The sequence below is a fragment of the Monodelphis domestica genome, chromosome X (assembly GCF_027887165.1).
Source record: "Monodelphis domestica isolate mMonDom1 chromosome X, mMonDom1.pri, whole genome shotgun sequence".
In the NCBI taxonomy this organism is placed as follows: domain Eukaryota; kingdom Metazoa; phylum Chordata; class Mammalia; order Didelphimorphia; family Didelphidae; genus Monodelphis; species Monodelphis domestica.
The window spans coordinates 11,057,592-11,085,587 of NC_077235.1; the positions used below are offsets into that span (position 1 = coordinate 11,057,592).

The 27,996-nt window shown below is 35.6% G+C and overlaps 1 protein-coding gene across 23 annotated transcripts in view; it reads left to right on the forward strand.

Moving 5' to 3' along the window:
• LOC100010218 (casein kinase I-like) overlaps positions 1-27,996 on the forward strand; it is a 347,880-nt gene that overhangs the window by 298,472 nt on the left and 21,412 nt on the right. For 8 of the 23 annotated variants that reach the window (XM_056809247.1, XM_056809244.1, XM_056809245.1 and 5 more), the window contains one exon: positions 3,744-3,813. The exons of 9 other annotated variants lie outside the window; for them this stretch is intronic. The gene's annotated coding sequence lies outside the window, so the exon portion shown is untranslated. Of the gene's footprint in view, positions 1-531; positions 603-3,743; positions 3,814-9,085; positions 9,122-27,996 lie in introns of all 23 variants that reach the window. 6 more of the 23 variants (XM_056809251.1, XM_056809248.1, XM_056809252.1 and 3 more) reach the window with 3 other exon arrangements.

Consider the following 27,996-nt stretch of genomic DNA (forward strand, 5'->3'; position numbering starts at 1 on the left):
CACCACCTCTTCCAATTTGCCCTCTTTTCTTTACCATCCCCTTCTCCTATCCTCTTCCCCTCCTCTATCCTGTAGGGTAAGATATATTTTCATACTCAATTGCTTGTGTATTTTCTTCCTTCACTGAGCCAATTATGATGAGGGAAGGTTCATGTGCTCTCCTCTCTTCCTCTCCCATCTTCCTCTCCACTGCAGAAAAGCTCTTTTTTATGTTATAATTTACCCCATTCTATTTTCCCCTTCCCCCTCCTCTCAATACATTTTCTTTTCTCAAGACTTAGTTTTATTTATTTTTATAGCATCTCATCATATTTAACTCATACTCTTGCCTTCTGTCTATGTATATACTCCTCCTAACTACTCTAATATTCATAAAGATCTTAGGATTTACAAGAACCCCATATAGGGATACAAATAGTTTAACCTTATTGAATGTCTTTTGATTTCTCTTTCCTGTTTACCTTTTTATGCTTCTCTTGAACATTATATTTGAGAGTCAGATTTTTCATTCAGCTCCAATCTTTTCATCAGGAATGTCTGAAAGTCCTCAGTTTCATTGAATTGCAATCTTTTCCCTGAAGGATTATGCTCAGTCTTTATGGGTAAGTGATTTTTGGTTGAAGTCTTAGCTCCTTTGTTCTCTGGAATATAATTTTCCATGCCCTCCAGACCTTTAATGTAGAAACTGCTAACTATTATGTTATCTTGAATATGTCTCCATGATATTTGAGTTATTTATTTTGGCTACATGCAATATTTCCTCCTTGATCTGGGAGTTCTAGAAATGGCTATAATATTCCTGAGAGTTATTCTTTTGGAATCTCTTTCAGGAGTTGATTGGTGGATTCTTTCTATTTCTATTTTATCCTTTTGTTCTAGAATATTAGGGTAGTTTTCCTTGATAATTTCTTGAAAGGTGATATCTAAACTTTTTTTTATCACGGCTTTCATAATTCGTATATTATCTCTTCTGGATTTGTTTTCCAGGTCAGTTGTTTTTCCCATGATATATTCCACATTTTCTTCTATTTTTAAAATAATTTTGACTTTCTTTATTTCTTGATGTCCCATGGAGTCATAGCTTCCCCTTGCCCTATTCTAATTTTTAAGGGATGATTTTCTTCAGTGAGCTTTTGTACCTCCTTATTCATTTGACCAATTCTACATTTTAAAGAGTTCTTTTCCTCAGTGAATTTTTGTACTTTTCCCCCAATATTGTCAACTCTGCCTTTTAAGAAGTTCTTCTCTTCAGTTCACTTTTACTATATCTTTTTCCATTTAGCCAATTCTTTTTAAAGAGTCCTTCTCTTTAGTGGATTTTGTGCCTTTTTTCTATTGATTTATTCTGTTTTTTAACATATTAATTTCCTAAGTTTTTTGGGGTGCCTCCTTTACCAAGCTGTTGACTCTTTTTTTTCATGATTTTCCTATATCACTCTCATTTCTTTTCCCAACAACTTTTCTTCTACCTCTCTTATTTGATTTTTAAAATTATTTTCAAGTGACTACATTAATTCTTTTTTGACTTTGAGCCAATTCCTATTTTTCTTTGAGGCCTTGGATATAGCAGTATTGATTTAGTTTTCTTCTGAGTTTCTGTTTTGGTCTTCTCTGGCACCAAAAATAAATTTCTATGTGAAGTTTCTTTTTTCGTTGTTTGCTCATTTTCTAGGTTTTTTCTTTTAATTTAAAAAAAATTTTTAAAGTTTGTCTCTATCTGAGTTGAAGGGAGCACTGTTCCAAGCTTCAGGTTCTTTGTGTAGCTGCCTTCAGAGCTGGCTCTGGGAATCTATCTGCTTTCTGTCCTTCCAAGATGGTATTATGTAAGGAATAGTGTGTTTAATACTTTCCTGGCCCCCTATGCTCATGTCTTTGTAATAACACCAAGCACTCTTTTCCCCCTTAGGATTGTGATCAGGGTCTCCTGCTCTCCTGTCTGTTAGTGAGCCTCCTTAGCCTTAGAGTGTTCCCCAGGGCTATTTCTTGGAATATGCATGTGGACACTATAATAATAGTATTGGACTGGAACCAGTAAAGGGACCCCGGTAATCTCCTTTTGAGCAGTTGTCTCACCCCCGTTGCCATCTGTGGCTAAGAGCTGGAGAATCTTTGCTGCTGCTTCAGCTGCCCCCAAGACCTGTGACCACCATGGAGGCTGGCCTGGCCTGCCACTTTAGTCTTTACTTCTACCCTGGTACACTAAATCTTTTGTTGTGGCCTTCTAAGTTATTTTTGCTGAAAAATTATTTCACTCTGTGTGGCTTATGCTGCTCCAGAATTTGTTTTGATGCATTTTATCATAGTTTTTTTGGAGGGGAATTTGGTAGAAATCAGTTGGGTCTGTATGCCTTTTCTACCATCTTGAATCCATCCCTGTTCTTTAACTTTCTAAACTTAACTTGGCATTTGAAATCCTAAATAATAAAATTTCTGGTTTTGAAATGAGTTAATAAAGATTATTTGGATTGGAGAAATTTCCAAATGATATCTGCTTCAAATTCCATTGTAGCATGAATGGGAAGGTAATGAAAAACCTCAAGGAAGGAAAGAAAAGGATGAAAGAAGAGGAGAAAGTATGGTTCAGAGTCTGCCCTCTCTTTGCACAAGCTTCAATTTTAGGACCAGTCCCCAGATAGAGCCAATTTGTCCTTTGTTATCTTACAAACTTCACTCTTCCATGAAGCCATTGGACGTGGGTGAAAAATCATTCATCTTGAAAGGGCCTTTCAAAAGTGCAACCAAGCCTTTCAAAAGCTATATTTCATCCTATAGATATGCTTATCTTTAAAGGTGGTTAATAAATGGGTATGTGCTTATAAAACTCAACCACAGTCTGTGGGTTCATAACTGCAGAAAGAAAGGATCTGGTACAAGTAGGAGGCTTAAGATGGTTCAGTCAAAACCATGTGGCTAAACCATAAAGAGCTATAATAATGATGATTAATAAAATGTCCAATTAGCATAAAAACCTGACAGGTAGTTAATGGAATGAGAAAATGCGCCAAAGACAATATCTTTTCGGTTAATATATTTTTATCTTCATTTTTGCATTATGCTTGGACTTCTTGGCTCAGGTTATTCTAGAAGCAACATGAAATATGGGACTTTCAAAAGTCATCCTTCACTCAAGAAATCTGAGCACTGTAGTCACCCCTGAGGCCCCTGGCACATTCGTTGACACTGATACCTCTTGTTGCTCTGTGATAAGAATTTAAAAGTTGGCCCATGCTACAAGAGATGCAAATTTTGAATGACTATATACTTATATATGAGTGTGTATGTCCATTTTATGTTTTGTTTGATTATATAGCATGAGTTATAAATCAAATACAGCACACATCATGTGGATGTATTTTGTATATGTAAGTATATTTACATGCAGTTATGTGCTGTACATTTGTATATATGTGTCATGGACATGTGTAGACATACATATACATTCTGTACATATGAACATATAAATATGTGTCACACACTATGTGTATACACAAGTATATACATACTTGTCTGTATATGAAAACATACATTTATATTTGTATGTGCATATACACACATGTGTCTATCTCTATGATGCATAATTCAAGACAGGCATTTGTATAGGTGATTAGATAATCTCAAAAAGGGAAGTTGGGGAAAACATGACACTTCAGACACAGCCCTTAATTAGTTCATTGAAAGGCAAGCCTTAAAAGTTATTTGCATTCAGAAACTGATAGCCATTAATGGAGACTTTGTAATCCTAGGGCTTTGCCTCCCAAGGCTTTGGACAGAGGCATCACTCCTGATGAGCTGAAGAAGATCAAAGTTTCAAAGGTAGGCTGTCTATGCATCACTGGCTAGACTTCTGGGGGTTAAGATTCTTCTAGGTTCGAAGTTGTTAACCTTTGTCGTATGCTACATGGATTCTTTTGACCACCATCTAGTGAAACCCGTGGACCTCTGCTTATACAAATAGAGTTAAGAGTATACGATAAAATACATAGCATTATCAAAGAAACCGATTAAGTATAGCTACTAGAATTTTGGAATTCCCAGCATTCTAGGAAAGAAAAGTGGCATACAACTAAGACTTAGAACTGCTAGCTTCCTTTCATTATATGCCAAGGGTTTTCACTTACGTGACATTATCTGGGTGTGCAAATGCCTACCTTTTTCACCCAAACAGCTGAAGCTTGGATCTCTGCTCTCTTAAGTAAAAGAGAGATGGTAGAGACTACCCTTCCTTGTTTAGGGTTGGGGGAGTACTTGTATGAAAACTGGGGACTCCATCTGAAATATAGAAACTGATGGCAGAGAGGAGTTCTGCAGCCCCATGCCCATCAGAGCAATGGCTAATACAGTTTACATGCTCAGTAGAGGAACACATAGCAGAAATGCCATGCCACTGGCCTGCCATATTTGCAATCATGTGATGCCAAGCACATTAAGATCAGTAAGAAGCAGAATCAATAGCATAATGATATCAGACTATATGGAGCACCAAACATAAGTTTATTATTGATTTGAATGCCCTGGTAATTTGTGTCCCCTCCTGATGTGTGGCTAGACCACATATGTGAGGAAAAGGGCACCTCCTGTGTTCTACATATTATGCTAAACTCTTTACTAATATTATTTCATTTGATCTTTAAAGCAACGCTACAAGCTAGGTGCTGCTCTTGTCTCCATTTTTGGAAATTGAGGCAGATATGGGGCTAAGTAACTATCCAGGGTCACACAGCTACTACATATCCAAGACTGGATTTGAACTTAGGCCTTTCTGATTCCAGATCTAGTGCTTATGTTTGGTCATGGTTTTTAGGAAATCTAATGATTTTTTAAAATTTTATTTTTTATTATGAACTTGAAAAAAATCAATGCACTTTAATATTTCCAAATTCAAGAACAGAAAAAGAAGATTGTATACAAAATTATAAAATTTATATTATGTACAGAATTGAGTGTTTTAGAGAAAGGAGGCATCTAGCTAGATGGATCTGAAATTGGATCCAGAGCTAGGAAGGATCCTAGAAGTCATCTGTAGTTCATTCCCTTCCCATTTGTTTTATTTTATCAACTTAAATTTTAATATGTTATCTAAAATAAACTACATAAGTGATATTCACATTCCTATATCTGGTTCAGATCAGAGTGAGATTCTTTTCTTGTTCACCCCATTTTTGACAAATCATAAGTTTTTGAAAATTTGTCCTCAAATTTGCCATTGTGTTCTCCTTTTATAACACAAATTCCTTAATTTTCTTTTTATTTTAAACCCTTACCTTCCGTCTTGGAGTCAATACTGTGTATTGGCTCCAAGGCAGAAGAGTGGTAAGGGCTAGCAATGCGGGTCAAGTGACTTGCCCAGGGTCCCTTAACTTTCTTAAAACAAAAAAGGACAGAACTGCATCTGAGCTCTGACTTAGTCTCTTTAATCCCTGCAACAATTCAAATTTTAAAAGAGCAGTGTTCTTTTCTCCACTATTAGGCTGTAAATATTTGATCATCTTTTAACCTATTCAGATTATTCAATTTTTAAAAATCTTTCTCATCTTAGATTTCATTTCCAAAATTCTACCCAACTGTTTTTTCTCAACACAAATGCTTTGGTGAAAATTTCCATTTAAAGGTACCTTCTTTTCCTGCTAAAATCATATTAAATTTTGTAGGATATTATCATTGGTTATAAGCTTTTTTTTTCCTTTTGGTATTTTGTATTTCAAAATTTCTTTATCCATCATAGTCCTTCATTCCTCCTTCCCTCCCTCCCCCTTTCCTTTTTATATTTTTTTCTTCTGGTTCTGCTTATTTTACTTTTCATCCGTTCATACAGATATTTCTAGGTTTTTCTGGATATTTCTTTTTCTATTTTTTTAATTTGGAAAATTGTATGACAATTTTTATTTTATTTTTAAATCAAATTTACTTAATTTTAAGTTCCAAATTATTTCTCTTCCTTCCTCTCTCTCTCCTCTACCCACTAAGATGGCAAGTATATAAAAACCATTACAAATAAGGATTCATACAAAAGAAATTTCTGTATTAACCAAGTCCCCTCACCCCCCCCCAAAACAAGAAAAAATATGCCCTAATATGAACTCTTAATTTATTAGTTCTTTATTTCTGTGTGGATTAGATTTTTTAATCATAAATTCTTTGAAACTGTCATGGGACATCATGTTTATCAGAGCTGGGTTTTTTTGCAATTGATTCTCTTTCTAATACCAGTATTATTTGTGTCAGTTCTGTTGATTCTGCTTGCTTCATTTAGCATCAGTTCATGTAAATCTTTCCAGGTTTTTTTGAAACTATTAATTTCATCATTTTTTACAGCACAACTCTGTTCTGTGGTATTCATATACCCATGACCCATTCAGCTATTCCCCACTTGATGAACATCCCTTCAGTTTCCAAAACAGTTGTTTTACACTCTCTCTCTCTCTCTGTCTCTGTCTCTGTCTCTCTGTCTCTCTCTCTCTCTCTCTCTGTCTCTCTCTCTCTCTGTCTCTCTCTCTCTCTCTCTCTGTCTCTGTCTCTCTGTCTCTCTCTCTCTCTCTGTCTCTCTGTCTCTCTGTCTGTCTCTCTCTCTGTCTCTGTCTCTCTCTCTCTGTCTCTCTCTCTGTCTCTCTCCCTCTCCCTCTCTCTCTCTCTCTCTCTCTCTCTCTCTCTCTCTCTCTCTCTCTCTCTCTGTCTCTGTCTCTCTGTCTCTCTCTGTCTCCCTGTCTCTCTCTCTCTCTGTCTCGCTCTCTCTCTCTGTCTCGCTCTCTCTCTCTCTTTCTCTCTCTCTCTGTCTCTCTCTCTCTCTGTCTCTGTCTCTCTCTCTCTTTCTCTCTCTCTCTCTGTCTCTCTGTCTCTCTGTCTCTGTCTTTCTCTCTCTCTGTCTCTCTCTGTCTCTCTCTCTCTGTCTCTCTGTCTCTCTCTCTCTCTCTCTCTCTCTCTCTCGACTTTCCCTTCTTCTTTGCTTAGGGTATAGACCCATGTTGGGGGCTGCTCCGTTCCCCACTCTGCCATACCTGAAGACATTTTTTGTATTCTCTGCCCTCCTGTCTAGCAGCCCAGTGTGAGCACTTCCTTTCTCTGCTGTCTGTGGTAATGTGGGCAGCCTAAAGACGGCTTGAGAGTGCAATTTGGGTATGCGATTTCTTAAAGGTTTGTCAATGCTGCTATAGACTGAGTCAAAGAATATGTATCACTAAATAGTTTTTGGGCAGGGTTCCAAAATGGTTTTCAGAATGGTTGGACCAGTTTACAGCTCCTACCACCAATGCATTAAAGTACTTGTTTTCCCACATCCCCTTTAGTATTTGTCATTTTCCTTTCCTGTCATCTTAGCCAATCTAATGGGTATGAGGTAGTACCTCAGAATTATTTTAATTAGTGTTTCTCTGATCATTAATGATTTTAGAACATTTCTTTTTGTGACTCTTCATAAGTTTGATTTCTTTCTCCAAAACTGCCTATTCACACTTTCCATTTATCAATTGGGAAATGGCTCTTATTCTTATAACCTTGGCTTAATTCTATATATATTTGAGACTTTTATCAGAGAAATGTGCTGCATAGATTCTTCCTCATTTTCTTGCTTTTCTTCTAATTTTAGATGAATTGATTTTGTTTATACAAACTTAAAATGTATGTAATCAAAATAATCTATTTTACATCATGTGTGGCCCTCTCTATCTCTTGCTTGGTCATGAACTCTTCCTTTATCTATAGATCTGAAAGGTAACTTCTTCCATGTACCACAATTGGCTTAGGTGATTACTTTTCATGTCTAAAGCATGTATCCCTTTTGAGCTTATCTTGGTGTATTGCATGGAGTATTGGTTTCTGCTTAGTTTCTACCAGGCTACTTGCCAATTTTCCCGTAAGTTTTTGTCAGATAGCGAGTTATGGCCCCAATAGAGAGGATCTTTGGGTTTATCAAGTACTAAGTTACTATGCTCATTTGCTTCTGTATGTGATGTACTTGATCTGTTCCCCTGATAAATCACTCTAATTCTTATTCAGTACCAAATTGTTTTTGTTGTTTGAAGTTTTGTAGTATAATTTGAGATCTGGTACTTCTAGGTCCTTTTCCTTCTCATTTTTTGTTATTCATTCACTTGATATTCTTGACCTTTTGTTCCTCCAAATGAATTTAGTTATTTTTTCTACTTCTATAGTAAAGTAATGGTTGGTAGTTTCATTGATGTGGCACTGAATAAGTAAATTAATTTAGTTAATATAACTTTTATTATATTGGCTTGACTTGCCCATGAGCAATGAATATTTCTGTATTTACTTAAATCTGTCTTCTGTGGGAAGAATGTATTGAAACTGTTGATAGTTCCTTTGTGTCTTACTGTCTATAGTTATTTTAAATGGAATGATTCTTTCTCTTCTACAGGACTTTGTTGAAAATATATAGAATGCTAATGATTTATATGAGTTTATTTTATATCCTTCAACTTTGCTGAAGTTGTTAATTGTTTCAACTAGTTTTTGATTTTCTAGAGGATTTTTTAGAAAACTTCCTTGTCATATCTAATGCAGAAAGTGGTGGTTTTCCTCATTGCCCATGGTTATTATTTGTTTGATTTCTTTTTTGTTGTTAGGCTTATTACTACAGCTTTCATTTTTATATATAAATAATGATTATAATAATGGACATCATTGTTTCATTCTTGATTTTACTAAAAAGACTTTAGTTTATCCTCATTACTAATAATGTTTTTGTTCTTGATTTTACATAGATGCTACTTACCATTTTAAGAGAAGCTTCATTTACATCTCTACTTTCTAGGTTTTTTTAGACAAGAAAGAGTAAAAAAGAAACAAACAAGAATTGGTGGGGGTTTTGCCTAAAGCTTTTTTTAAATCTAAAGAAATTATCATAAGGTTTTTGTTGTTTTTCTTGTTGATATTATCAATTATATTTATAGTTTTCCTAACATGGAATCAGCCCTGAATTCCTGGTGTAAATCCAGCTTAATCATAGTGTATATTTTTGTGATAGGTTGTTTTAATCTCTTTACTACTATTTTATTTAAAAAATTTATATCAATATTAATTAGAGCAATTGATCTGTACTTTTCTTTCTCTGTTTTGTCTCTCTCTGGTTTAGATATCAAGATCATATTTATCTCACAGAAGGAATTTGGTAGGATTCTTTCTTTACTTATTTTTTTGAATCATTTATGTAGTATTGGAATTCATAATTTTAAAAATATTTGGTAGCTTTCTTGTATGAGGCCATTCGATTTTGGTCAGGTTTTATGTTGTTGTTTTTAGGGATCTCATTTATGGCTTGGTTGTTCAAAGGATATTGTGTATGTATGTGTATGTGTGTGTGTATATATATATATATATACACACACACACACACACACACACATATATATATATATATATATATATATATATATATATATATATATATATAATTAAGTGATCTGGGGGCCATAATTCCCAATGGCTTTTTTTAAATGGTTAGAATTATACCACCAAATCATGAAGTTTTATTTTATGCTTGTAGGCAAAATCCACATCTTTAATCTCTTGGTGTTCTGATTTTGAAGCATAATATTTGAACATTCTCTGCTAACCTGTTTCTAAGTCATTGACTTTACAGATCTTCCCTCTTAGAAGTTTTTTATTTGTGAGAAAAATAATATTGCATTGAAGTATCTTGGTGTGGTAGAAATTATCTTGTTTCTTAAATTGTTTAGTCCATTTTTACTGTCTGAACTCTTCTCAACCCATAATTGTTCTTCCTAATGACCATATCACATCGAATTAATTTTTGTCCTAATTTGGTCATTTAGTTTTAAAAACTTCATTTTGAGTGCTATCTTCTGACCTTTATTCATTCCTAATTTCTTTTTAGTGGACTTCATTTCTGTTTTGAGTGATTATGGAGCTTCTGCTTGTTTTATTTTCTCTTGGAATTCCATAAGATTCTATGTTCTATTAGGTATGCTTTCACTTTTGTTATTTTTGTTCATGGAGCTTTGTAATCTGAGATTTTATTTTCATCTTTTCTGGTTTTAGGATCTTCTCTCTTGTTTTAGCTTCTTGTTTTCTAAACTTCTATTGAGCATGTTAACTTTGGAAAATCTGTATTTCTTACTTTAAATGTAATTTCATTTTGCTTATTTACTGATTTCTTCCGTTTTGTTGGTTGGTACGTATATTTGTAAGCCTCTATTCATGTGAGAGATTTAGGGTTTGCAGGTATGAGCCTTTGTTGTATATGTACCCTTTGGGGAGGCAGGACTCCCCCCGCTTGGTCTTTTATTAGGGTTATTTTTTTATTTGTGTTAGAGAGTAAATGAGACCTAGAAAAAAGTGGCTTATCTACCATCTTGCTGCCCACATAACTCAGACCACTGTGATCTTCCATTGTATTTTTGAGTCTCTTGCATTTTGATTCTTTAGAAACTAGTATTCAGTATCATTGGGAGAATATTGCTAGGTTCTTATGTCAGATAGCTGCTTTGAATCATTGGTGTCAATTGAAAAGAGTAAAAGAAAATAAGTCAACTACTCCATATTTTTATATTATTTAAAATTGATTACGTGTATGTTTGAATTTCTTGAAGGTAGAGGCTAAATTTTATTAATTCTCTCCTTTTCCTTTGATATCCTGTAGAGGGTTTTATGTATAGAACTTATTTTGATAGCATGGAAAACTAAATGCCATATTATTTATTTCCTTATGCAAATTATACCATGTGATATCCCTGGTAGGATGCCTCATGTGTACAAAAGGTCCTAAAACTTCAGGAAAGCCATATACCTTTTAACTAGAATCTCATTATAAAGTTACTTTTCTTTGTGTCTTAATTTGGGGCAAGGGCAATTCTTGTCATATATGTGTATCATATATCTGCAACGTGTCCAGTTTTGGAGACATCAATCCAACTGAGTCTCTTAGGATCTCAGATATGAAATCTTTCTTTGGTGTATGCCAAGCATAGCCAGTACAAATCCTTACAATGTCCTAGGTAAATAGGTAAGTTTTACTATTGAAAACTATGGCCCTTGTCTGTTTTTAAACCCTTACCGTCCACTTTAGAAATGTTGTTGTATACTGTTTCTAAGGCAAAAGAGAGACGTGGGCTAGGAAATGGGGGTTTTAAGTGACTTGCTCAGGATCACAGAGCTAAGAAATATCTGAGTCCCCAGATTTGAACCCAGATCCTCCCATCTCTAGGTATGACTGACTCACTGAGCCACCTAGCTACCCCATTTAGCCCTTATAGGTTACTTGACTCAACTACAAGATCAGTCTTCATGTATCATGTTGTAGTGGTTTTTTCTCTGCAGTTAATACACACACACACACACACACACACACACACACACACACACACATATATATCTAAAGCGGCAGATAAAATTCGACCTTTCACACACACCTTCCCCCCGCCCCAGTCATCTCGATAGCTAGCTAGATATATCTACCTGTAGTATTGGCTCTGACACAGGAGGGAAAGGCTTGTGAGCTCAGCTAGACTGCTGGGGAGGATCATAGAGCAAGGTCTTTTCAGCATAAGTGGACTTATTGCTATGGTGAAATGCTTCATTGACAACCTGAGTGGAAGGGAAGCTTGATCCTGAACAGGGAACTACCATATGAGCTCCCCTTGCTGCCAGATTGCTCTGGGTTTATAATTCACTTCATTCTTGGTCCTCCATAGAGGGGATCAGTCACCTGTTTGTGATTTTTCAGGGGCAGGAATTGCCTTTCCTTCAAGAACCTAGGTGAGAGAGAACTGGTAGCTGTCTCCCTCCTCCCTTAGTGGTTAGCCAGAGAATTCTCTGTTATGGAGAACTTTTGGCCTGCTCCACCTGCAAGCTTCTCGGGACCTCTTCAGACCCTTCCTGAAGTAGGTGTCTTCAGAATGAGACAGATCTATCTAGGAAGTCTTTTTTAGAACTGTGGAAATCATTTTATTTGAATAAAAAGCTTAAACATCAGGATGTTTGTCTCCTTCATGGGGCACGTCTACGGCAAAGGTTTTCATTTTCTGATGCTCACACTTTATGGTCACCACATAAAAATAACTCTGAGGACCATTCAAAAATGCTTTGAGTAGGAGTTCTAACATTCCCAATGATCCTACAAATTCCATTTTGTATTCTTTTTAAGTTGTTTAGTTCTGAATCAGCAGTCTAAAAGTGTGTTTAAACACTGCAGGTAACCATTTCCCTTGGAACAAATAGGAAGGAAATCGGGTTATGGTGAGGGCACCCAGCAGGACTTTTCTACTGTCTACTCAGTGTCAATGTAAACTGATTTCTTTAAGAAAGACACTCTGGGAAAAGAGAACAGATTGCAGGAAACATGTTCTGCATGCAAGAGAGAGCAAAGAGATAGAATACAGGATACTCTGAGATAATTATGCAAAGACAGAAAAACAACTGGAGAAAGAGGAGAGCATCAGAATAACAATATTACAGCAGGTGGGACTTGCCCAACTAGGTTTGCTTGCAGCAGCATAAAGCAGCTACTACATGAACACTGGCTCACTTTCTTTCTTTCATGCAAAATAATTGCTAGCTCATAAGTTCCTGATGGTTTCTTTACCATGGCTCATGTTACTCAAATTGCTATTTGCTAAGCACCGCCTTTGAGCTAAATAAAAAATACAACATATACCAACTCCTGAGCAATATATGTACCCATAATCAGTCTAACAAAACATAAAATTCAATGCATGTGGCTGGGAGGAAAAAAAGAGCTCAGGAAATTGAGATATATTTGTGGTTACACCCTTAATTAGCTACATGCTAGTTAAACATAGCAGCATACAGGAAGGAATGATATCTCATAAGGTAAAAATTTCCTAGTGTGGTAGAGAGCAGTGAGTGGTAGCTAGCTCTTTCCCGAATAGAGGGAGTTCTTTCCTAGAATGATACCGTTACAGGATTTGGGGGACACTTTTACCTTTGAAATTCAGTGTATGAAAATGACCTGGCATTGGCCAAGATGATAGCTACCTCTAGGATTTTGCATAGTCTACATTAGATAAATGTCATATACACAGTTTCATCTAGCCTATTTTACTGAGAAGATCCCTATAGAGAAAGAAGACGAGCAAGAGTGAATCTTGGCAATATCATGGATATATAGCAGAGGATGCTGGTCATGCTAAGAGAAATCCCTCTGCTTCTTCCTCCCAGCAAGATACCAATTTGATTCTTTTCCCAAAGTTCTCTTTGATTCTTGAGGCTTCCAAGGCCTCCTTCATTTGATCTCCTCCTCTGTTTTAAGTCCTTAATAGTTAAACAGCCATATAATATGCAGAAAGATGGTTAGTGCTTACTTGGCTCTTGTTCTGTAAGCCAATCTGGCCACTGTGAGTAGGCAAGAAGAAAAGAAGATAAGAACAAACACCTTTCTTCAAGAGGCAATGTGGCATAATGGAAAGGGTACTAGACTTGGATTCATGAAAACTTGGGTTTCCCTGCTTTTAGTGGCTATTCCTTTTTCAATGATGGGAAAGTCATTTAACTTCTACGAACCCTCATCTCTTCCCCTGTAAAATGAGGTTAATTAAAAATTCTGGGAACACTGGAAAGCAATGAAAACAATATCCAAGGTTTCTTCACCTTTTTGGTATCATGGACCCCTCTGGCCACTAGTCTGTTGAAGCCTATGAACCCCACCTCAGGATCATTTTTAAATATATAAAATTAAATACATAGGATTACTGATGTCGTCTATAAAAAAGGGTTTTTTGTTATCTTCTTTTACTTACATCATTGTTATCCCCCAAATCCTTCCCCCTCCTCCTCTCAGAGCCATCCCATATAACAAATAGTATTTTTAAAAAGGAAAAAATGAGCACAATTGATAGATACATTGAAAAAATCCCCAAACATATAAATATGCAATATCTGTGCATTTCTTAGCTCCTCAAAGCAGGTGTGTGTGTGTGTGTGTGTGTGTGTGTGTGTTAGGAGTATCTTATCATTTATCTTTATTTCATACTTGCTCTTTATAATTTTGTTACATTAACTTATTTTAGAATTTTTTGATCTTTTATAATTTTTATTTTTAAATATTTTCCATATTTCCATGATTCATTTTCTCTCCCTCCCCTCTTCCCTCCCCCCTCCCAGAGCTAACAAGCAATTCCACTGAGTTGTACAAATGTTATCACTTAACACCTATTTCCATATTATTCATTTTTGCTGTGGAGCAATTTTTAAAGCCTAAACCCCAAATCACATACCCATATATACATGTGATAAGTGATATCATATTTTGCTTTTGCATTTCTGCTCCCACAGTTCTTTCTCCCAATGTGGTTAGCGTTCTTTCCCATAAGTCCTTCAGGAGTGTCCTGGCTTGTTCCATTGCTACTAGTAGCAAAGTCCATTACAATGGATTGTTCCACAATGTTTTACTTTCTGTGTACAATGTTCTCCTGGTTCTGCTCATTTCACTCTGCATCAGTTCATGGAGGTTCTCCCACTTCATAAAAAATCCTCCAGATCATCATTCCTTATAGCACAATAGTATTCCATCACTATCATATACCACAATTTATTCAGCCATTTCCCAGTCTAGGGATAATCCTTCATTTCCCAGTTTTTTTTGTCACCACAAAGAGAGTAGCTATTAATATTTTTGTACAAATATTTTTCCTTATGATTTCTTTGGTATATAAATCTAGTAGTGGTATTGCTGGATCAAAGGGTATGCATTCTTTTAAAGCTCTTTGCACATAATTACATATTGCCTTCCAGAGTGACTGGATTAATTTACAACTCCACCAGCAATGCATTAGTGTCACGATTTTGCTACAACCCCTCCAACATTTATTATTTTCCATTACTGTCATATTGGCCAATCTACTAGGTGTGAGATGGTACTTCAGTGTTGTTTTGACTTGCATTTCTTTAATAATGAGAGATTTTAGAACACTTTTTCATGTACTTATTGATAGTTTTGATTTCTTTATCTGAAAACTGCTTATTCATGTCCTTGCCCATTTGGCAATCGGACAATAGATGGATTTTTTGTTCAATTGACTTAGCTCCTTATAAATTTGAGAAATGAGACCATTGTCATAAGTTTTTGTTATAAATTTTTCCCCAACTTGTTGCTTTCCTTCTAATTTTGCTTGCATTGGTTTTGTTTGTACAGAAACTTTAATTTGATATAATCACAATTATTCATTTTACATTTCTTAGTGTTCTCTATCCCTTGCTTGGTCTTAAATTCCTTCCTTTTCCATAGATATAACAGATATACTATTCTATGTTCACCTAATTTAGTTTATAATTTCCCTCTTTATATTTAAATCACTTACCCACTCTGAGTTAATCTTTGTAAGATGTTGATCTAAACCTAATTTCTCCCATACTGTTTTCCAATTCTCCCATCAGTTTTTTGTCAAATAAAATCTGGGATCTTTTGGTTTATCGAACACTATCTTGCTACTGTCATTTACCCCAAGTCTATTCCATTGATCCACCCTTCTGTCCCTTAGCCAGTACCATATAGTTTTGGTGATCACTGCTTTATAGTATAGTCTGATATATGGTAATGCTAGGCCTCCCTCCTTCATAGTTTTTATTAGTTCCCTTGATATTCTTGACCGTTTTTCCTGATGAACTTTGTAATAATTTTATCTAATTCTCTTAAAAAGTGTTTTGGTAGTTTGATAGTTATATCACTGAACAAGTAAATTAATTTAGGTAAGATTGTCATTTTTATTGTATTAGCTCATTTCCAGTTGTTTAGATCTAGTTTTATTTGTGTGAAGAGTGTTTTGTAGTTATGTTCATATAATTCCTAGATTTGTTTTGGCAAGTAGATCCCCAGGTATTTTATCTTGTCTAGAATGGTTTTAAATGGAGTTTCTTTCTAACTCTTGCTGCTGGGTTTTGTTGGAAACATAGAAATTCTGATGATTTATGTGGGTTTATTTGTACCCTGCAGCTTTGCTGACATTATTGATGATTTTTACTACCTTTTTAGTTGATTTTCTTGGATTATCTAAGTATATCGTCATGTCATTTGCAAAGAGTGGTAGTTTGCTTTCTTCATTGCCTACTTCGATCCCTTCAATTTCTTTTTCTTCTCTAAATGCTATTGCTAGCATTTCTAGTACAATATTAAATAGTAGTGGTGATAATGGGCATCCTTGCTTCACTCCTGATCTTATTGGGAAGGCATCTAACTTATCCCTATTGCAGATGATACTTAATGGTTTTAAATAAATACTGTTTATTATATTGAGGAAAGGCCCTTTTATTCCTAAATTTTCTAATGTTTTCAATAGGAATGGGTGTTGTAGTTTATTAAAGGCTTTTCCTGCATCTATTGCAATAATCATGTGATTTCTGTTGGTTTGATTATTGATATGGTCAATTATGTGCATAGTTTTCCCAATATTAAACCATCCTTGCATTCTTGGTATGAATCCTACCTGGTCATAATGAATAATCCTTGTGATAACTTGCTGTAGTCTCTTTACTAGTATTTTATTTAATATTTTTGCATCTATATTAATTAAGGATATTGGTCTCTAGTTTTCCTTTTCTGTTTTTGGTCTTTCTGGCTTGGGAATTAGTACCATATTTGTATCATAAAAGACTCCTTCTTTGCCTATTTTGTCACATTGTTTGTTGGAGTATTGGGATTCATTCATTTTTAAATGTTTGATAGAATTCACTTGTGAATCCTGGTAATTTTTTCTCAGGGAATTCTTTGATGGTTTGTTCATTTTCTTTTTCTGAGATGAGATTATTTAAGTATTCTCTTTCCTATTCTGTTAATCTAGGCAAATCATATTTTTGTAAATATTCATCCATTTTACCTTGATTGCTTTATTTATTGTCATGTAATTGGGCAAAATAGCTCTTAATACTTGCCTTAATTTCCTCCTCATTAGAGGTGAGATCACCCTTTTCATTTTTGATACTATTAATTTGATTTTCTTTTATTAGATTTACCAGTAATTTATCTATTTTATACATTTTTTTTTTCAAAGCGCCAGCTCCTGGATTTGTTAGTTCAATAGTTCTCTTACTTTCAATTTTATTAATTTCTCCTTTAGTTTTTTGATTTCCAGTTTAATTTTTATCGGGGGATTTAAATTTTGTTCTTTCCCTGTTTTTTTAAAGTTGCTAGCCCAACTCATTGATCTGTTCCCTCTCTGTTTTGTTGTTATAGGCACTCAGCGATATAAATCTTCCCCTGAGTACTGCTTTGATTGTATCCCATAGATTTTGATATGTAGTCTCCTCATTGTCATCCTCTTTAATAAAGTCCATAACTGTTTCTATGATTTCTGTTTTAACCCTCCAGTTTTGAAGAATTAGATTCTTTAGTTCCCAATTAATTTAAAATTTGCCTTTCCATGGCTGTTTTTATAAATTTTTTTGCATTATGATATGAAAAAGTTGCATTTATTATTTCTTCCTTTCTGCATTTGTTTGCAATGTTTCTCTGCCCTAGTACATGGTCAGGCTTTGTATATGTACCATGTACTGTTGAGAAGGTTTATTCCTTTTTATCCCTGTTCAGTTTTCTGCAGATATTTATTAACTCTAATTTTTCTGGCTTTTCATTCACTTCCCTTAATTCTTTCTTATTTATTTTTTGTTTTGATTTGTCTAGTTCTTTAAGTGGAAGGTTGAAATCCCTCGCTAATATAGATGTATGCTCCCCCCTCCACCATTTTACACTTAAACGTCCCTTAATATCTTAGGTGTATTAATTTTTTCTGTGCAGAAGCTTTTTAGTTTTAAGTAATACAAGTTACCTATTTTAACTTTTGTAATTGCTTCTATCTCTTATTTGGTTTAGAATGCATATTATCTCTGAGAGATATGTGATCTGCTTCTCTAGTAATTTTTAAAACATTCTGATAATTAATATTAAGATTCCATATTCAACTAGAATGTGTCATAGAATATGGTATAAGGAGTTGTTTGTCCAAACCTGATTTCTGCCAGACTACTTTCTAGTTTTTGTAGAAGTTTTTCTCAATGAGAAGTTCTTCAGGTAATTTATGTTTTCTACTTTATCAAACACTGGGTCTCTTAGTTCTATTGTTTCTGATCCTACTGTGTCTAGTCAGTTCCATTGAGCTATCTTTTTTAAAAAAAAAATACCATAAGGTTTTGATGATTGCTGCTTTATTTTATAGTTTTAAGTCTGGAAGTGCTATTCCACTTTCATCACTTTATCTTTCATCATTTCCATTGATGTTCTAGATAGTTTTATTTTCTCAAATGAATTTTATTATTTTATCAATTTATATTTGGGTAATTTGATTGGTATAGCTTTGGAAATACAAACTGATTTTGAAAGTATCGTCCTTTTTGTTATATTGGCACAACCTAGCATTGAACACTGAATATTCCTCCTGCTATTTAAGTTATTTTTTATTTCTTTAAGGGGCACTTAATAATTGAATGTATCAAAGTTTTATGTGTGCTTTGGTAGGTAAAACATCCCTAGATGTTTTATTCATAATTTTAGGTATTTGGAATAAAGTAGTTCTGTTTCTATTATTACCTCGTGTTTTGTTATTATTAAATAGAAATATTGTTCATTTTTGAGGGTTGAATTTGAAGCTTGCAACCTTGCTGAAGCTATTAATTGTCTCAGTTTCTTTGCTGATTCCCTAGAGGATTTTCCAACTATATTATCACAGAGTAAGCAAATAGGGATAGTGTTAGTTCATCTTTACCTGTCTTTATGCTTTTACTTTTTTCTCTGGTTTTATTGCTATTGCTAACATTTCCAAAATTATATCGAAAAATGATGAGTGGGCATCCTTGCTTCACTTCTCTATTTACTAGGAAAGGTCCTAGTATCTGCCCTTTACATATGATGCTTGTTTTTGGTCTTAAACAGATGATTTTTAAGATAATAAAATGTCTCTCTAAATCTATATTTTGTAGGATTTTTAGCATAAAAAGCATTGCACTGGGTCAAAGGCTTTTTCTGCATCTTTTGAGGTGATCATGTGGTTTGGAGGTTTTGGTTTTCATATAAAGAATTAAAATTATTATTTTCCTAATCTTGTACCATCCTTGCATCCCTGATATCAATCTTTCTAGGTCATAATGGATTTTTGGATGTAGGCTATTTTATAGGATTTTGTTTAAAATTTTTGAGTCAATATTCATTAATGAATAAAGCCAATAGGCTTGTAGTCTTCCTCATGTGTTTTGTCTTTCCATGGGTTAGATGTTAGGACTACATTTGTCTCATAAAAGGATTCTGGTAGAGGGCTTTTTTCTCACTTTTTAAGAATAATTTGTGAGGTATGGGTAATAGTTGCTCCTTAAAAGTTTGACAGAATTCTGGGCATTCTTCAAGACCAGAGATTTTTTTTTCCTTTAGTAATCCCTTTACAGCAAGATCTATTTGTTTAAACTGTCTGGCCATTCTGATATTCTGGGCATTTATATAGATATAGATATAGATAAATACACACACACACATATAGGTAATTCCTCTGTTTTTGTGTGTGTGGTGTTCAGAATTTTGTCTGCATATAACTACATATTGTAGGATTAATTTTATTATTTCTCCTGGTTTTGTTTTGATTTCATCTTGTTCATTTGGGTTTTTGTTGATTTTTTTGCCTACTTTTTAATCAGATTAGCTAAAGGTTTCTCTATTAGTATTTTCAAGTAATCAAGTATTAGTTTTATTTGTAATTCATATAGTTGTTTCCAAAATTATCTTTTTTTTTCAAATTTTTATGATCTCATTTGCACTTATTTTACATTTGTTTGTCAGATTTCTCTTTTTTTGAAATGTATGTTCACTTCATTAATCCTCAGTTTTTCTACTTTGTTCATATATGCTTATAGTCATATGATTTTTCCCTTTAGGGCTGTTTTAGATGGATCCCAGAAAGCATTTCATTTTATTTTAAATTAACCATTTGTATAATTTGTTCTTTGACCCACTCATTATTTTGTATTTCATTGTTAAATTCTATTTGGGTCTCTGTTTTTTTTTTTTTGTGATTCCTGGACCAGTGACTATTTTTATTGCATTATGAGATGTTTTAACTATTTTTGCCATTTTACCTTTTTTTTGGCATGCAGCTCTGTGCCCTCTGGCCAATTTTGTAGAAGTTTCATTTGACCCTAAGAAATATGTGTATTCTTTTGAAGTACCATTTAAAAGGTTCTCTTTTTAGTTTCTCCAAGAATGTCTTTATTTCCTTATTTTCCTATTGTTTGTATTTGTTACATTTATTTAAAGTTGAGAGAGGGATATTGAAGTCTCTGGTCACTTGTTTTACTCTTTATGTCTTCTTGTAGCTAATAATGAACTTTTTGTGGAACTGTAAGAGCAGTCATTCTAGAAAACAATTTGGAATTGTATCCCCCAAACTTATTAAATTATGCATGCTCTTTGCCCCAGTCATAGGGTCTTTACAGCGAGGCATATAGCTTAGAAGGGTTCAATTCAGAGAGAAAGGTTCTTTATGCATGAAAATATTTATAGGAATACTTTTTGTTATAGCAAAGATCTGTGGGGGGATTTTTTCGGGAATGACTAAGCAATTTATCATATGAGAATGTGATGGGATAATTTTGTGTTGTTAGAAATTCATACTCTATTGGTGTGCTTTGTAACAAATTAAAGAACATTTTAGATGGCATAAATGAACTGATGCAGAGTGTAATGAAATGAATAGAACCAAAAGAAGAACCCTTTATATGCTTATAATGTAAATGGAAACAACTTTGAAAGATTTAATACTATTGATTTATCAGTATAATGACTTCAGAGGGATGCTTCTCATCTCTTGGTAGAAAGGAGCTGGACTAGAGGTATAGAAAAGTACAAATGTCTTTTAAACATGAGCAAAGTGTTGATTATTTTGCTTGACTATTTGTTAAAAGGGACGGCTTCAGCTGGGCAGTGGAGAGCTGTTGAGACCGATTAGTGATAATTATGTGAAAAAAAGAAGCAAATAATGTTAATGACATTTTTCAAAAATAGTAGAGAGACAAATAAGTATGGGAAGGGAGCAACAGGCGAGAAGGCATTTTCATACTATTTAGTTAATTTTATACACACTTAAAACAACTTAGGTACATAAGATCAATTTCATGTAAAATTCTCTTTTTGTTCCTCTTTGTATATTTATGTTTTTGTTGAGTAAATTAATAGCAAAAGAGTCCCAGTGGCTCCCTATAATCCTTAAGGTAAATTACAAACTCCTCTGTTTGGTCTTTAAATTGCTTCAAAACTACCTTTTAAATCTTGCACATTACTCTCCTTTCAGGATCCCTTGCTTTAGCCATACTGGTACAACATGGTTCTGTATTCAGGATTCTCCATCTCCCATCACATGCCTTTATATTCAGAATGCATTTCCTCTTAACCTGTTTTTCAGAATCTCTAGTGCCTTCTGGTCTGACCTCACCTACTGCCTTCTCCATAAAGCCTGTTCCGATACCCCTACCTGTGTGTGTGTACACAGTTATGTAAGATGTGGGATTTCCTCAGGTGATAGTCATAAAAATCTCAGAATTTAATGTCAAGGTATTAACGAGGTATCCAAGTAAATATAGAACTGTATCTATGCCTCTATCCTTTTAGGAAGGGGAAACACATTTTTTAAATTGAGTTAAGAAGGGAAGACTGCTTTGCTGAACAAACCAACCAGCCATGCTCTTTAGGTCTTTAAGTAGCTAAGAGCTGCTACGTTTGAGAGAGACTGAGATAAGGAGAAATTACAAACCTCAGTGGCCATGTTGCATTGAAAGAGCACTACCAAACCAGGAGGAAACACTGCAGCTATCAGGGTGGCAGGCCACATAGTGATAGAGGTCCAGCCATCCGGGTTGTTGGTAACTTCAATTTTTTCCAAGTCAATAAAGCAGCTTCAAGGAAGATGACCCCTCACAGCAGAGAAGAGTAAGGCTATGAGTAGAAGAGTAGAGCCTGAGAATTCAACTGGGCAGCTGGCTTAGATATTCTGCATCCTAGGAGTACTCCATGAGGACTCTACCCGTGTGCATTTGTGCCAGTGTGCCCAGGTTTGTGGAAGAGAGGGGCATTTACTAGCTACTATTTGTGCTCTGCCATACCGTGGCTAAGAGCTAATTAAGTCTGTTGGCTAATCATTAGAAGATTGAGTTTTTGTTTTGTTACTGCCCATCCACAGAAACTGAGAGCAGTCGCTGCATCCTGGGAAAATGGGCCCTGGAGAGAGTTTTGTACATAGGTATACACAACTATATGGATATTTTCATTCAGTCATTTTTCAGTTGTGTCCAACTCTTTGTGACCTCATTGGGCAAGAGGATGGTTCTCGGCAAAGATACTGAAGTGGATTGCCATTGCCTTCTCTAGCTTATTTTCCATATGAGGAAACGGAGACAAACTGGGTGAAGTGACTTGTCCTGAGTCACACAGTAACTCTCTCAGGTCAGATTTGAACTTTGTCTTCCTGACTCCAGACCCAGGGCTCTATCCACTGCTCCACCCAGCTATCCAACTCTGGGTGTACATAATTTTCATGTGCATATACAGATTATATAAGTATAATATATAATGTATACACACACACACAAAGGCAAAAGTGAACAGGCTTCTGGCTCAAAGAGCTTACATGTCAGTGAGGGAAAACGGGTCTTTAACATATGTTTGTGTAAGTGTCTGGCACATAGTAGGTGCTTAACAAATGTTTATTGATTGATGTATTCTTCTATAGAGAGGGCTACACACATATGTGTGTGTGTATATATATATATATATATATATATATATATATATATATATATATATGCACAGACACAAACATATTGTTTGCCTCATTGGAATGTAAACTCCTTGAGGTCAAGGAGTTTTGCCTTTATAGTCTTGTCACTTAGCACATTGCCTAGTCCTTTATAGAGGTTTTTAAATGCTTACTGAGCAATTGATTTCCCAAAGGCACAAGGCAGTAAATGGCAGAATTTGGATTCAACATTAAATTTTCTAACTGGAGTTCTAATCTTCTTTAAAGTGCGACTCAATAAATGTCTGCAAAGTACAAAATTACTGTCTTCGAAGAGGTCCGCTTTTGCCCCTTTCCCCATTTTTGAGGTAGAGGAAAAGCGGAAAATAGAGCACATTTTCTCTTGGACTTGCTAATGCTGTTAAGAATTTGAGGTCCCTGCACATTTCAAATGGAAAATTTGCAAATTCACTGTAATAGGCAAGACCAATACAAAGTTTATACATTTTATGCCATGGAAAACCGTTGGGAACACACTTGTAATTTGGGTGAGAGTGCAAGAGGCACTTGAAAGTTTTAATGTACAGTGACTTTTCACTGAATTTAAAAAAAAATAGGCAGTTTATATTCATTTAAGTCAATCATTCACCCCATCTTCCCAGGATGTCTACGGCTTCTGGAGTGCATGGAAACTACCTTGAGCCCCCAATTCATCCTCCACACAGCTGCGAAAGCAATTTTCTTTAAGTGCAAGCCTGCCTGTGTTACTCCCCTCCTCGGTAAATTCTAGTGACTCCCTATCACCTCTAGGATAAAATATGAATTCCATTGTTTGATATTGAATACTCTTAACATCCTGACCCACCCCTACTCTGCCAACCTTATTGAATATTACTCCCATTCACGTACTTTACAGCATGGTCCACACATACCGGCCTTACTGCTCTCAAACGGTGCTCTCTTTCCCATCTCCTTGTCTTTGCACAGGATGCCTCATATGCTGGCAGTGCATTCTATCCTAACCTCTGTGTCTTGGATTCTAGTTCCCTTCCAGATCATTTCAAGCTCTTCCTTCTCCATGAGGCTTGCATTCTTGGGTTCTCCAGCTACCAATATTTTCCCTCTGCCCCTAATTGCCTTATTTATCTTGAATCTTTTAAAAATATACCTATATATGTACCTGTTTGTCTCCTATAGTACAATGTAAGTTCTTTAAGGGAAGGGATTGTTTCATTCCCCCCTCCCCTGCCTTTTTTGTATTTTTATCCTTGGAGGACCTAGCATAAAATAGAAGGTTAATAAGTGTTTGTTGTTTGATTGGTTGCAGCCCACTTACGTGAAGTCAAAATTTAGTAGTAAAGGAATTGAAGGCAAATTTTCTTATATTCCCAGATGTCCTGGCACAGTGGCAGAGGGAAACAATCATTGGAGAGTTAATGCTCTGTTATCTGGAAAAATAACATCCTGCTATAAACCTTTCCATTGCTAGTCCAGCCTCCTGATTTTATTTTATTTTTTTAGTTATAAACTTAAAACCTGTCAACAAATACAAGCATTTTAAAATAGAAAGAACACAGAGACAACATATATGAAACCGTGAACTCCTTTGGGGCTTTTTGAAATTGCATAATTAAATATAGGTAGTAACACAATTTCCTTGTTGTGCCCCTTTTTGAACATTTTATTTTATATGTGTATTTTTAATGTTTTATTGATTCTCCTGTTTTAATTGCTTTCATGATTCATTCATCATAAACTTCTCAACCTCTTTTGTAACTAATGAATATTGTCAATTGAGAGAAATCAAGATATTGGCTCTATCTGGAAAGATATCTTATCCGTATATGTATATCTATACATTTCATCCATTATCTTACTGCCAAGAAAGGAGGAGGCATATTTCAGCATCAGTCTTTCAAAATCACGATTGGTCACTCTGTTGATTCGATTTCTGAAGTTTTTCAGAGTAATTTCCCCCCTTTACATTATTGTAGACATCATAGAAATTGGACATAAGAAATCTTCACATTATTAATTTCTTATGATAGCAATATTTTCTATTCATATATCATAATTCATTCAGCATTTCCCTGATTGACAGTCGCTTTGTTTCAAAGCTTTGATACCACAAAGAGTGCTGCTCTCAGTATTTTTATACAAAAGATCTTTGATCTCTTGTGGGGCATACGCCTAGTAGTCAGTCACTAGGTCAAAGGATATGCCAGGCTAAATGATTTTTTAAGCATTATTCTAAATTACTCCCCCAAATGGTGTAGCAGTGTACCTGACTTCTCCCTGCCTCTCTGACATTGTCTGGTCATTGTCTTTTTTTGGTCATTTTTGTCAAATAATATGTATTAAGTAGAACTCCTGAATTTCCATTTATCTTAAAAGTCAGTCAACTAGCATTTATTAAGTGCCTACAGTGTTCCAGGTGTTTTGGAGCATGCATTTATACACTTGTTGATAGCTCACTCATAAACATTGACCAATTATGAAAGTGACTTATTCATGTGTGTGTGTGTGTGTGTGTGTGTGTGTGTGTGCCAATTTCCTGCATATCTTGGATATTAGGTTTTTATCAAAAGATATTTGCTGGAAAGATTTTCTCCTGTAAAATGGTTCTCCTCTAATTCTAACTGCATTGATTTTGCTTGTACAAAAGCTTTTTAATTTTATATAATCAAATTACATGTAAAATTAAATTTGTGTAATTCAGATTGTGTTAAATACTTACTGGTGGATCACCTGCCTCAAGTCTTTTCCCATTTTAATCAATCCACTCCATTCAACTATCCACCACACCTCTCTCTCTCTCTCTCTCTCTCTCTCTCTCTCTCTCTCTCTCTCTCTCTCTCTCTCTCTCTCTCTCTCTCCTCTCTCTCTCTCCTCTCTCTCCCTCCCTCCCTCCCTCCCTCCCCCCCCTTCTCCCTCCTCTTCTCCCCCCACCCGGGGCTCCCTATTGCCCCCAGTACCAAATGTAATATCCTCTGTGTAGGATTCGAAGCCCTTCATAACCTAGACCCCCTCCTATCTTTCCAGTCTTTTTATATCCAACTCCCCACCATATATTCTTTGATCCAGTGACACTGACCTCCTGACTTTTTTCTAGCTTCCTTTAAGTCCCACCTAAGAGTCTTTCTTCTATAGGAAGCCTTTCCCAAGCCCTCTTAATTCTAAGTGTCTTCCCTCTCTTAATTATCTCCTATTTATCTTGTATATAGCTGGTTCATATAGCTTTGCTTGTTAGACCACCACCCCCGTTAGCTTGTGAGGTCTTTGAAGACCTCTTTTGTTGTCCCTGTCACTTAAGCACAGTGCCTGGCACATAGTAGATGCTTAATAAATGTTTGTTGATTGAATTACAGAGGAGAAAAATGCTGAGACAATTTTAAGAGGGTCTGCTTTAGTTCACCCCCCCCCAAAGATAGTGAACTTTCTTTTTCGTGCACAATATAGGAATGTTGAGAACTCTTGAGTGACAAATGTGGAAGGTAATTTGAGTACTGGAGCTTCTACTAAAAGACAATCATTGGAAAGTGAGATTTGTAATGATGAATGTAAGAGATTATCAATGATGGACTTTGATGTCCCACATATCTCAATAACTGTGTCTGCGAAGATAAATGCTGGAAAACCTCCCCAACTATTTCAAGATCTGTAGTCTGTCTTTGGCAGAGGAATCAAGGAGTTAGTGTGAATTGCTCTATTTTGAGGGCCAAATCAGAATGCATACTGACTTGGGTTCCATTGGAGTGGGTCTTAAGAGGGATTCTTAAGTGAGGTGGAGTTTGGCCTAATGGGAAAGGTGAGACTCTAAGATGAAATGAAATTCTTTGCCATTTGGGTAACAGTGTTATATTTATACATGATCTGCAGGGATTTCAGAATTTTTCAACTTTGCACATTTTTAGTGACGAAATTTTTAATGGAAATTAATGGAGCTGCCCTGAATAGGAAGCAGAGGCTACCTGTCTCCGCTCCCACATGCCTACTCCAGCAAAACTCTTAAGTTCATTTGCAGACCCAATAGTGATCCAGTCATCCAAAGGGAAACTACAGTAAGTGATATCTTCCACACCAGAACTGCATAGGAGGTCAGCCAACAGCCCACAGGCAATAAAGTCCTGAATGCTGTGTAATTATACCCAAATGTGTATGCATAGAAGAAATTAAAATACACTAATGTCCTTTCTTTGGAGGGGCAGGGAACTGTGAGTGCAAAACTCTGAACATACGGTCAGTCTTCATTGATGTCCTGGTTACTTTGACTGAATGGTTTCTTTTCCTCCCTTTCTTTCTTAGTTATATATTTAGGCTCCTAGGGATAGCTCAGTGGAAAGAGAGGTAGAGAAATATTCAGCAAATGAAAGTGATATGGAAACAAATTAAATTCATGAGAAATTTAAATACATATTTCAGAGTTAATTGGGAAGATTTTATTTGAAATTTGAACGCTATGGAACATCATCTCCATTGTCTTTCAGTTAAGTTTGTGGAGAGCTAGCGCAAGTGGTGGTAGACATATGTAATGGGGGTCACTGCAGACATTTGTTGCTAGGGATATACTAGAGTATTCTCCAGCTTGCTTATACCTGTTAGAACATGTGCACTACTGGAGTGCCCTTCAAGATAGTACCTTTATGAGGCAGGAATCACAATACTTTCCTGAAATATTGGAGAGGGTATGGATATTTTGTCAGTTGATGTCGATCTCTTATTGGCTATTTGAAACCCATCTACTGGACTATTTGTTGCCCCTCACATCAATTTATTTGACCGAACCATGCATAAAACCATTTCTGATCTCCTTTGAAGGTATTGTAGATGTTTGGGAAGAAATTTTCCTGTTTGAACATGGGTGTGTTTTCTGAGTTAGGTGCTTCCAAACTGCTGACACATTTTGACCCAGTTTCCTTTTTCTTTTGTCTGGAAGACAGAATAGTAGCTGACATATATCTACTGCTCTAAAGTTTTCAAAGCTCTTCCTATGCTGTTCCTCATTTGAAGCTCAGAGATCAGGCTTAGCCCCATTATACAGATGAGGAAACAGAGGCTGAAGGGTCAAGTTCCTTGATTGTGGTGGCCTAGGAAAGAGCGAGTATCTAGGGCTGGGGGGCACCAGCTAAGTCCTGGCCCTGACACTTAACCTTGCAATGCCTTGGCAAGCCACTTAACCTTTCTGGTCTTCAGACTCCTCGCAGTCCCTTCCTAGACCATGTGGTGGCAGCATAGAGGCAGCCTTGGCTGGAGGGAAAAGTATTCACGAAAAAAAACCTCAGTGAAGTTCCTGTGTTGCAGAGCACAG